Below are 11,377 nucleotides of genomic sequence, written 5' to 3' on the forward strand. Positions count from 1 at the left end.
CCCAAGGCAGAGGCTTTAACCCAATGAGCCACCCAGGTGCCCCACTAGTATAATTCTTTTAATTTCAATTTTTAAATTGAATATAACTTAACTAATTAGAATATTTCACTGTAATTTAATTTAAACATTTTTGATGTTCCCTGAGTTGTGTCTACTTTTCTCAGAGCCGACTGCTCTGTCTGTGATCTCCATACTGAGTCTTCCATCCTATCGGGCTCCCTCAATGTCAGCTGTCCTGGGTTTGGTCCTAGACATCTGATCAGTGGACTATGGCAGAGAAAGCTGAGTGGCAGAGAAAGCTTCATCATCATGGAGAGCACCCACGGGCCTTGCTACAGGCTCCTGGGCACGGGGCAGGCCTCAGCTGGACAGAGCTGCCTTCCTTCCCTTTGTTCCTTTGGTGTCCGACAGGTGACTTGAGCCCCTCCAGCAATGCTGTTTCTCCCTTGCTCCCACTTCCCACATGAGGGTCCCCTCCTCAAAGACTGAATATGGGATCGCCATGTCAGTCTTTATGCAAAGGGGACGTCTCCTCTCCAGATTTGCCCACAACTGAGACCCCTGCCTCCATATCCCTAACATAACACAAAACCACCCTGCATGCAAACCACACAGGATGAAAGAATCCTAACTCCGCCCAGCCTCAAATGAAACCAGGCGGGAGAGGATCCTGTGTGGCCTCCTCTGGGATCCCATGGCCAGGAGTCATGGCTGAGGACTCCAGAGGTTTAAGGAAGCCGGGCTGGGCACCACGGCCACAGGAAGCTCAGGCGGGTTGTGAGCTGTGGCCCACGGCCTGCCCCAGACAGCTCATCGGCAGCCAGTCAAGGTCTTGGAAACCAAGACCACTGCAGAGGCACCAATCTGCCTGCACACGGCCCAGATGCTCTGGAACCTGAGTCCTCACTCCCTGCCCGTGCACACGTACACCCATGCATGTATACACACATACGTGCACACAAGGCCCACCACCACCAGCATAGCCCCCATCTGGCCTCCTCGTATCATCGTTCTAGATTCCTCTCTTGCCTTTGGCATCAGTGTCCTGGGGCTGCCATAACGAAATACCACGAGCCGGTGACTTCAAACAATGGAAATATATTCTCTCACCCTGCCGGAAGCAGGAAATCTGCAACCAAGGGGTCACAAGACTGCACTCCCCACAGAGGCCTTAGAAGAGGGTCCTTCCTCGTCACTCCCAGCTCTTGGCAATGGTTGGCATTCCTGGGCCATGGCAGCAAACCTCCAGTCTCCGGCACTGTCTCTAGGCCAGCATCTCCTCTGCGTGTCTGGGTTTCTCCTCCTCCGGCTCTTATCTGGACATTTATCACTGATTTTCGGGCCACCCACATGATCCCAGATGGGATCCAAGATGATCCTATCAGAAGATCCTTAACTTAATACATGTGTACAGGTGCTCTTACCAAACTGAGTCCCACTCTGGTGCCATGGTATCTGGGCACCCGCTCATGGGGCCACCGAAGCCCGCACAGCAGCATGTGCACAGCCACTAGATTCAGAGTGGGGACGTGCTCCCACAGTCCACTGCTCGCTCATAGCTGCTCAACACAGCTGCCCACCCACAGCCCAGTGGAGGTGGGCGCCTGGGAGCCAACACCCAGATAGGGTGGCCACCACCCCGGAAAATGGGACCCCCTCCAAGACAGTCATCAGACTCCTGGCAGAGGCCTTGAGCCCAGCCTGGCCCTCCCTTGCTTCCCAGGGCTGCTGTTGCCATAAACACAGTGGCATCTGACCCCAGAGCCAGCCAAGGCATCCTCTGAGCCCAAAAGTGCGCAAGGATCAGGACACACCCAGCTCCAATGGGGTCATCACCCCCTACACACAGAGGAGGGCACCCTTCGCCTACCCCAGCCCTCCCAATTCCAGATGGGGGCACATGTCTGGCACCCACGACCACCCATGCCACTGCCTAGGGTCCTGCTTCAAAGAACACAGAATCCAGCCATGCCCCCACCTGACCACTTGATCCGCTCCCCAGAGCCTCCTGTGGTTAAAACCACCACTACACTGGGCCAGCCCTCACCACTGACCTGGACACCAGGACTGGGAGTCCTGGCCACTTCCCATGGGGACCAGGCTGACGTAGCAGTCCCTGATTGTTCCCCACCTCCAGACCTCAGAGGGCCTACCTCAGGTCAGAGAGACGCTGTGCGCTGTGATGGAACTGACTCCCTCTGGGGTCCCACCCCCAGGGACAAGCAGTGGCCTGGCCCTCCTTCCAGCACTGTCCCTTCTGAACACCACAGGGGGGTGACAAGTCTTCCCACATTCGGAGCCTGACCTTGGCCCCCAGCTGCCCATGATTACAGCAAAGCAAAGGCCAGAAGGGAAACAACTCTGAGTTCCCACCTCACTCTCCGAGTGAATAAGATAATAATGGGTAGGCTTGGGAAGATGGGACCTGTCTGGATGGGATCTGTGGGGCCTGAGAGTCAATGCGTTCCCTGGAAATCTGGGGGTCCTAGTTTGTTCCCCGCTGTGCACAGCTGGACTTTACTATAACCTCCTTCCACACACCAGGGCATCCGCTCCCCACGCCTCGTGTTCAACAAGCTCTGGAGAAAATTCCTTAATAAACCATGAGTGTTAATACCCAGGGCAATAAATAAGACACAGTTAAATTTTCCCCAGGGGAAAAGAAAGTAGGTACTTCAGAATCATAAAAACATAGCCTTTCCACAAAACAGTCAGTATTTGATATAAATAGAGAACAAAAGGGCACTCGGGTTTGTTCAAACTGTTCCGTTTGTTTATACTAAGTGCACACAACATAAAAATCACCTACTCAATCTTGAAAATCAGTCTTCTCCATTGTGTACATGAAAGTTATAGTTGAGAGGTGTTTTTTTTTTTTTTTTTAATAACTCCAACCCATTTGGTGGTATCCAAATAGTGAGAAGATACAAATCTTATTTAAAAAAAAAAAAAAAAAGTATCTAGACTTCCATTTAAAAATTAAATAAAGAAATGCACAAAGGCCAGCAGGCAGGTGGGGGCAGCTTCCAGGATCCGGTGAGCTGACCACCCCCTCTCCAGGAGCAAGTGACCAGGAGGAACCTCAGTCCCTGAGGAGGTCCTCCCAGTCCCCCACCGTGCCCCCCACACGCACAGACCCAGCAGTGCCGCAGCAGGAGTTACTAAGAGGAAAGAATCCAGAGAGGTGTTCTGTCAGGGGCCAAGGGCACCGCGAGCCCCCAGCTCTGCCCATTCACTGTGAGACCCAGGGTGGGACTTAAGCCACTCACTCACGTAGGCCACTCTTCTTAGCTAAGAACTAGGGACCCAGCTGCACTGCCCAGAGTGGCTGAGTAAAAGCAAAGTCATCGGAGCATGTTCCAAAGGCCCACGACAGAGCCTGGCGGCAAATGGCAGTTTTTAAATGACGAGTGCCCACGGTTAACTGTTGTTTGGTGCGGATGGACACACACACCCTAGAAGGGGCAGATTGCCTTGGAAATGAGAATGGGGTGAGCTCCTGTCAAAGACGACGTGACAAAAAGAAATGCAACACAGACGGCAGCGAAGTGATTCTAACGTCCTGAATCCAAAAGGACAGAGAGAAGCAGAAAAGGTGACAACAAGAGATCAGTAAGTGGCACTGACAGTGCAGATCCAAGAAAGCCAGCTCCTCTGCCAGGAGTTGGGCCAGTCAAGAGGCAAACCAGTCAACCCCGGTGGAGCGCCCCCAGGGTGCCCAAGCAGGGATGTGCTGTCTCTGGAAGGGGGAAGGGGCCCAGAGCGGAGGAGCAGTTGCAAGTCTTGAAAGAAGCACTGAGCCGCCTGCTCCGCTCCATTGCCCTAGCTGCCAGAGGTTTCCTTCCCTGGAGAGGGCAGGACCGAGGACCTCAGGTTCAAGTACAGAGCAGAAGGGACTCCAGAGAGAGCACTGCGGAGGAAACAGAGCTGTCCGCTTGGAGACCTGCAGCCTTCTCCCCAGCAGGTACCCCAGGGCTGGTGCCCCACTCACCCTCCAGCCCAAAGCCAGAAAATCACAGCCTGAAAGAAAAGACCCACATCTCCTGGCACAGGGCCACCCCTGCAGTAGGCGGAAAACACCTCCCTCCTTGGCTGCCCAACGAAACACAGGAAGCCCATGTGGATTTCAGGAGTTAAATAATTTTTAGCCCAAGATTATTCCACACAATATTTGGGACATACTTATACCCAAAATTTATTCATTGTTTGTCTGAAACCCACATTTAACTGGGCTTCCTGTATTTTTATTTGTTAAATCTGGCAACTTCATCCCCTCTTCGAAGTGTGTGCACATGCTCAAGCACACACACATGCTTACACTCTCATGCATGTGCGTGCACAGCTCACAAACATTTTCACAATCTCATCTTAGATACAAGCTGTCATAGATCATGACACTTTGGGGGAAGCCCTGTGCCAGGGACAGGCGGTGGGGAGGGGGCTGCAGGAGAGGACAAAGCATCTAGGAAGAAAGAGAAACCTGGAAGACGGAGCTGAGGAAATCTGAACCTTTGGCAAAAGTGTGCTCAGTGAGAGGAGAACCGTAAAGAGACACGTCGTGGGGCACCTGGGTGGCTCAGTGGGTTAAAGCCTCTTCCTTCTGTTCAGGTCATGATCCCAGGGTCCTGGGATTGAGCCCCACATCGGGCTCTCTGCTCAGCAGGGAGCCTGCTTCCCCCTCTCTTTCTGCCTGCCTCTCTGCCTACTTGTGATCTCTGCCTGTCAAATAAATAAATAAAATCTTTTAAAAAAGAGAGAGAGAGAGATGACATGTGATAGCTCAGAACTCTAGGGGCAAAGAGAAGGTCCTAGAAGTGTCCAGGGAGAAAACAGGAAGGTTTTCCATGCTGGACCAAGCATTACCATGGCACAGGCCTCCCCAGAACAGTCCCAAAAGCTGGAAGAGACACAGCAGCATCGTGGAGACTCTGAGCAACCCAGGACTCTAAGCTCAAACTGGGTCAAATACGGACATTTTCAGAATTGCAAGATCCTCCCAACTGACCACCTCTGCCCCTTCCTCAAGAATGCCTGGAGCCTGTGATCCACCAGAGGCCCAGGAGTCACCCACCTCAAGGAGACTGGGGAACGGGACAGAGGTCTCTGACCAAGATAAGACATGGGGAGGTAGGGCGGGGGTTCGGGGAAACTCTACCCAGAGCAGCGCCCACGGTTCCAGAGGAGCCTGCCCCTAGAAGACGGATGGAGACGTGGTGTTTGCATGGGTGGCGGAGAGCGTGGCATTGTAGTCACGGCAAAAACATGGAAGTCAAAGCAAACAATCAGAATCATCACTGGCCCCAGGCAACACAACAGCTTGTCAGGCAAGGAGAAGTCATCTCTGTTCTAACACGGCTTAGCTGCGAGCAGGAAACACAGACCGTTTATCTCAGGGAGATTATTACCACTAAAGTGGAAAGGCAGGGAGCTCGTGTGTGCACGTGCATGCGTGTGCCCACACGTGTGCACGTGTGCATGCGCTGGAGAGGGCCCCATGTGGCAGAAAGGCAGCCGACCTGAGAATTGGAAAGTAGCCAATTAACCGAGGGGTTCCACAACCCGTGTGGACACCAGTGGGACTGGCTGGAGGACTAACAGTGTTTGCCCCAATGGGCGGCCAGAGCAGGGCCGCCATTCTGTTTTTTACTCCAAATGCTGTGCGTGTACAGCTGATAGAAAGAACAACTAAACTTTCTTTATATATTTTTTTAAGATTTTATTTATTTGTTCGACAGAGAGAGACAGCAAGAGAGAGAACACTAGCAGGGGGAGTAGGAGAGGGAGAAGTAGGCTTCCTGCCAAGCTGGGAGCCCAATGCGGGGCTTGATCCTATGACCCAGGATCTAGATCTGTGCTGAAGGGAGACACTTAACTGACTAAGCCACCCAGGTGTCCCTTAACTTTTTTAAAAATAGAGTTTTGTTTTGTTTCCAATCTAGGCGATCATCAAGCTAGAGCCAGGGTAAAGACTGGGAGTTTCCATCACCACTGTTCACCGCCCCGGAGAGCCAAGGCAGCAGCCCAGAGACTGCATCCTGGTGTCTGCAGGGGCCCAGGGTTCAGAACGGCTGTCTGTCCTGAGAAAGAAAAAGCGGCTGCAGCGTTCAGTCAGGCAGCTTCAAGCCAAGTCCCCTCGCCTCTTATCCTTTTCACCAAGCTGTCTCCCCTGAATTCTGGGGCTGCCCAATTAGTTTCCTGCTTCTGCTGTAACAAATTAGCTCAACGTTAGTGGCTTAAAATAACACACGTTGATTATCTTACACTCTGGAGCTCAGAACTCCAAATTCAGTCTCTCTGCACTAAAGCCCAAGGTGTCCGCAGGGCTGTGCTCCTTCTGGAGGCTGCCCGCATTCCGGACATCCTCCTACCCCAATCCTCAACTGAATCACACTCCCCCTGTGCCATGGGGGAGCCGACGCGCACCCCAAGACCCTTGACTGAATCACACCCGCACGACCCGGTGCCATGGGGGCCGACGCGCACCCCAAGACCCTTGACTGAATCACACCCGCACGACCCGGTGCCATGGGGGCCGACGCACACCCCAAGACCCTTGACTGAATCACACCCGCAGGACCCTGTGCCTCGGGGACCGACACGCACCCCAAGACCCTCAACTAAATCATACCTGCGAGACCCTGTGCCAAAGGGGGGCCAATGCACACCCCAAGACCTTTGAATCACACCCACGAGACGCTGTGCCATGGGGGGCTGACATGCACCCCAAGACCTTCGAATGAATCACACCCCCAAAGACCCCAAAGACCTTGTGCCATGGGGGACTGAAGCACAAAGGCTCTGGGCACGAGGATGTGGATGGTCGGGGGCCATCCGCAGCCCGCCCCAGTCTGGTGGTGACAGACACAACAGAGGAGTTCAGAGGGATGCAGTCAGTCTCTAGAAGCTGAAAACATCAGGGAAACATGTCCTCCCTCCAAGCTGGAGAAGGGTCCCCAGAGCCGTTTGGGAACAGACTGGGCTTATAAACCACCAGACTGGTGGCCGCTTGTGCACTGTGCCCGGTCCCCATTCATAACAGAGACCAAGTGATGACAGGGAAAGGCTCCTACTCTTGAAAGAAGGTTCAGCACTCCCCATGCCCTGGAGACAGAGATGCGGTGCACCACGAGAGAGCCGGCCACACGCTGGGGTCAGAAAGCAGACGAAGGCCCTGGGCAGCGCCTTTGTGATCATGGTGGCAGGAGGGAGCCACAGAAGGCATCCCCTGTGAATCAGTGGTCAGGACAACCGCAGGCCCACAACAGCGAGTTTGCCGTGAAGATCCATGGCTTGGGTCACAGTTGGACCTGTGATTCACAGCCATATGGGGAGGTCGGGAGTAACAGATGTCAAAAAGCCAATACAGGATTGGCAGTGATTGACTTGTAATTGATCCATTGTCTCAGCATCCCTAGGAAGCTAACGCAACGCTCCTGGGAAGCAGGCTCGCGACAGCTGGACAGTTGGCGTGGATGCGAGCAGAGGTCTGGGAGCACAGAAGGAATCAGGAGACAGGCTGGAGGGGCCAGGGCTGGAGGCCACTTCCCTCTCCTGAGCCCAGGGAGACTAAAAGTCACCACAGTCCAGCAGGGGCTATCCAGGCGTGTTGGACACCTGAGCCCACGCTCAAGACAGGCCGCTCAGCATGGACAGGGCAGCCCCCAGGAGGCAGCGGTGAGGACGACTCTAAGCGGCCTCGCTCAACAGGACAGTCTGTTAGGTTGACAGTGGTCGGGGAATCACACCTGGGGTGACGAGAGCTTTGAGCTCTTATGGCCAGAGGAGAGCAAAACCCCAAACCGAACTGCCTTGGAAAGTCTGCCTGAGTCTTGGCCGCCCCGCTGTGGAGAGCAGAGCCGGGGGAGACAGAGGGGGTGGAAGGCTCCAGGACGTTCTCGAGGTTTTCACAAGTCTCAGCGGTGCGGTGCGGAACTCGGCTGCAGCGGGGAGAAAGAATTACGGCTTGTGAATGAGGAAAGCGAGAAGGAGCCCCGGCCCAGGTTCCCCCCGCCTGGGGTGGGAAGTTCAGGATGAATTTCAACTGTGAAGACCAAGGTGATTTAGAAGGTAAAACATTTGCGTTTGTGTCAGATTTCCACACCTTCCCCCTCCAGGTCCCTGCGCCCCTGCTCCCCACACCGCATTGCTCAGCCCACGCCCCCCTGATGACAGCAGGCTTCAGGGGCTCACGTCTGCAGGTTAGAGCCCTCCACAGCCCTCCTGCTCCCCCGGGGCCCACCCGGAGCCTTCCTCAGACCTGATCCTTTGGCCGGGCCACCCGGGGAGGAAACTCCTGCCTGTGGTCTCGCCAGCACCGCGGGGCCAGAGTACACACTACCCCCATTGTACGCAAGCCCCCAGCTGGCCAGGGGCCAGATTCACCCCCGTTATGATATATTTTTTAAATCCTACCATTTATGCATTGGGTTTGGTAGCTTTAGGTTGCTGATGTACTTAATTTCACCACTAGGCTGAGTCTGAATGAACTGGAAGGAAAACATACAAATATAAAACAATGCCTGGCTAGTCTCAACACCAAGAGAACAGGTGTTTCCTATCTGCATCTCCCTGGGTCTGCATCTCCCCGCTGGCTATTCTCCGCCCTGGGAGCTAGGTGTGCCCCGAGGCGTTCTCTTTTAAACAGCTTTGTGATAAACACGCGGACCCGGGGCCCAGCTGGACCTCCCCTTGGGACCGTGCTCTCTTGGGTCTTTTAAATAGAGCAGAGTTAGCAGGAAGGCTCATCTGTCACATCAGTCGACGAACGCTGGGGTCAACTATGTGCAACCATTCGGTATTTCAACTCCCACTGCAGATGACTATCTGTGGACAAAGTGAGAGATTTATACCAAACCTCACCCCTCCTTCCTTCCAGAATTGTACTCTAGATTTGCAAACATGATTTTTAAAAGTAATAATAAAAGGACAGACTAGCTGAATATAATGATAGGCAGGGAACCCAACATGTTTTGGGAGAACTTGCTTTTCCTTGGGCGCCATATTGCAATGGAGCCTCCCCTCAGGCTAGTGAGAGAAGCTCAACTTTAGGGGCCTCCATGACCCTTCCTTCAGGTCAGAGGCCTGAGCCCACGCCAGCAAGAGGCCCACACAGGGGTCAGCCCAATGGCCTGAGTTCCTAGGGGCAGTGTGCCCCCCTCAGCCACTGGGCTGGCTTCCTGGGCATGTAGCCCACAGAGGCCCACAGCCCCCCATGCTCAGGGCCGGGGGTGAGGGGGAGTCCCAGTGGTCACTTTCTTGAGGTTCTTCAAAAATTTGTGTTTGGTAAACGAAGGTGATGGCACAATGGTATGTGCCACCTCCCCAACCCAGGGACCTGTGCCTGAGGGCTGGGGGCACACGCCAAGTCACAGGGTGGGCCCTGGCTCCTGGAAGAGTCTGCACTTGCACAGCATTAAATAGCAAATAAAAAAACACCACGACAGGTCAAAAGAGAAACCACAGGAAAGGCTTTGTTCCTGCTTTTCGAACAAGGGTTCCTGTGTTTTCATTTGGCACCGAAGCCTGCAAATTATACAGCCACCCAAGCTGGTGCCCGGGGTCCTCCCTGGAGGCGGAGGAAATGCGCCCTATTGGGGTGGTGACATTGGGGGCCAGAAAAGGGCCTGATGCCTGCCAAAGCGCTGGGAAAGCAAGGCAATTGGCAGGGCGGGGGGCGGGGGAGTCCTTGATTTTAAAGATAAGGGAAGGAGGCCAGAGAGCACAGTGAGGTCATCAAGGTGACACCACACCACACTCCCCTCTGCCCCAGGTGGGTTTGAATCAGAGAAGACGGAGAGGGTGTGGTGTGACCCTGAGTGGGGACCACCACCCGGCAGGTCTCCCTGCAACAGGCCATGACGCCAGGGTCTGTCACTTTGTCAGAGGTGGCCGCTGGGGGGGGGGGGCACCCCCATGCCAGCACCAGGCTGCTCTGTGCACCTCCAGTCTGAGCTCAGCACGTGCAGAAGAGGGGAATTGATTTTTCTTAGCCTTTGGCCTTTCTGCCTACCAGTGTGGGTTGAGTTTACCAGGGAGAAAAAATGATCAATAACTTCCGATAGCCTCAACCTACTTGGGCGGCCCACGTACACTCTTCTGAGTATTTTCAATTCTCCTGGCCCCCTGAAAAAAAAAAATTGCTTAGTATGAAACTATAAATGAGATCAATATAAAGATATTTTTAAAGCTTATTTTGCTCCAATGGGGACCCCAGTGAATACATCTATCTGTTAAATGCATACAGCCCCAGAATGTTTCATTAAGCATCGGAGCCCTCTAAATTCCTCGTCAGGCCCGGCCCTGCGAAAAGAACAGAATTTAAGAGCCGCGAGAACGTCCACTTGGCGGGGCCGGCCCCACCGCCTGTCACAGGGCCCTTTGTAGGGCTGAATATATTTTGGCTTGGGGCAGAGAAAATGCATTTGCCAAAAGGGTTATTATTACCTTAGCAGTGATTCATTTAAGCGGTTTCCCGGGAGTGCTGTTTTATTATGATTTCTCAGCTCTCGGCTTGGTTCCTGCCCCTGTGGGGGGACCAGGCGGGTCAGAGCACAGACGGCCCATTCAGCCCACCCTCGGGGCTCCAGCCATGGCCTCTATCTGCCGCCCGCCCCAGGTGAGCTGCCCCACTGAGGTCCATGGGGGCCTGGGCTTGGGAGCTGTCCACGTCCAGGGAAGGAAAGTCAGGCCATCGCCATTCCTGGTTCCCAGGACTCGTCTGTGTCCTGGCCGTGCTAGCTGCCCCAGCTGGCAGGTATGTTCTGTCCTCGCTCTGACCTTCATTATGCCGAAGGAAGACCGAGACAAAGCAGTGAGAAAAGAAACCGAACTTGCTGGTAAGGTCTGCAAGGGAGGCAGGCTTTCCAGAACGGGCTCACCAACACAGACAGGACCGGAATGGAGACAGAACGGGACGTTACCCAAGCTCCCGAGTTTGCAGTGAGTCTCTTCCTGGGTTTGGTCAGAAAGCAGCACCTTGTGATGTGATCTGCATGGACGAACAGTCACAGCAGATGCTGGGAAACATGCCAGCATCACAGGAGTGGATGGAGTTGGGAGTCGGGGACATCCAGGAAGAGTCCAGGTGTCCTCACGGTATCCTCGCTGGGGGAAGCATGCTCCCTGACATGCAGCCATCAGCCCAACCCGCCTTCCTGACTTCTAGCCAGCCTTCCTCTCCTCCCCGCAGGAGGGAAGGGACAGCCATTCTCTTCCTGTCACATGCTGACCAGAGCCCCAGAGGAAGCCCCAGAGCCCTCATCCAGGAGCCCCAGCCTGATGGGAAAGGGCTCTCCAAGGAGCTGTGGGCTCAAGTCGCCCGAGGTGGCTCCCTCTTGTGTTCAACCCCCCTCCCCAGAGACTGAGGGCATGTCTAAGG

The sequence above is a fragment of the Mustela lutreola genome, chromosome 3 (genome assembly GCF_030435805.1).
Source record: "Mustela lutreola isolate mMusLut2 chromosome 3, mMusLut2.pri, whole genome shotgun sequence".
In the NCBI taxonomy this organism is placed as follows: Eukaryota; Metazoa; Chordata; class Mammalia; order Carnivora; family Mustelidae; genus Mustela; species Mustela lutreola.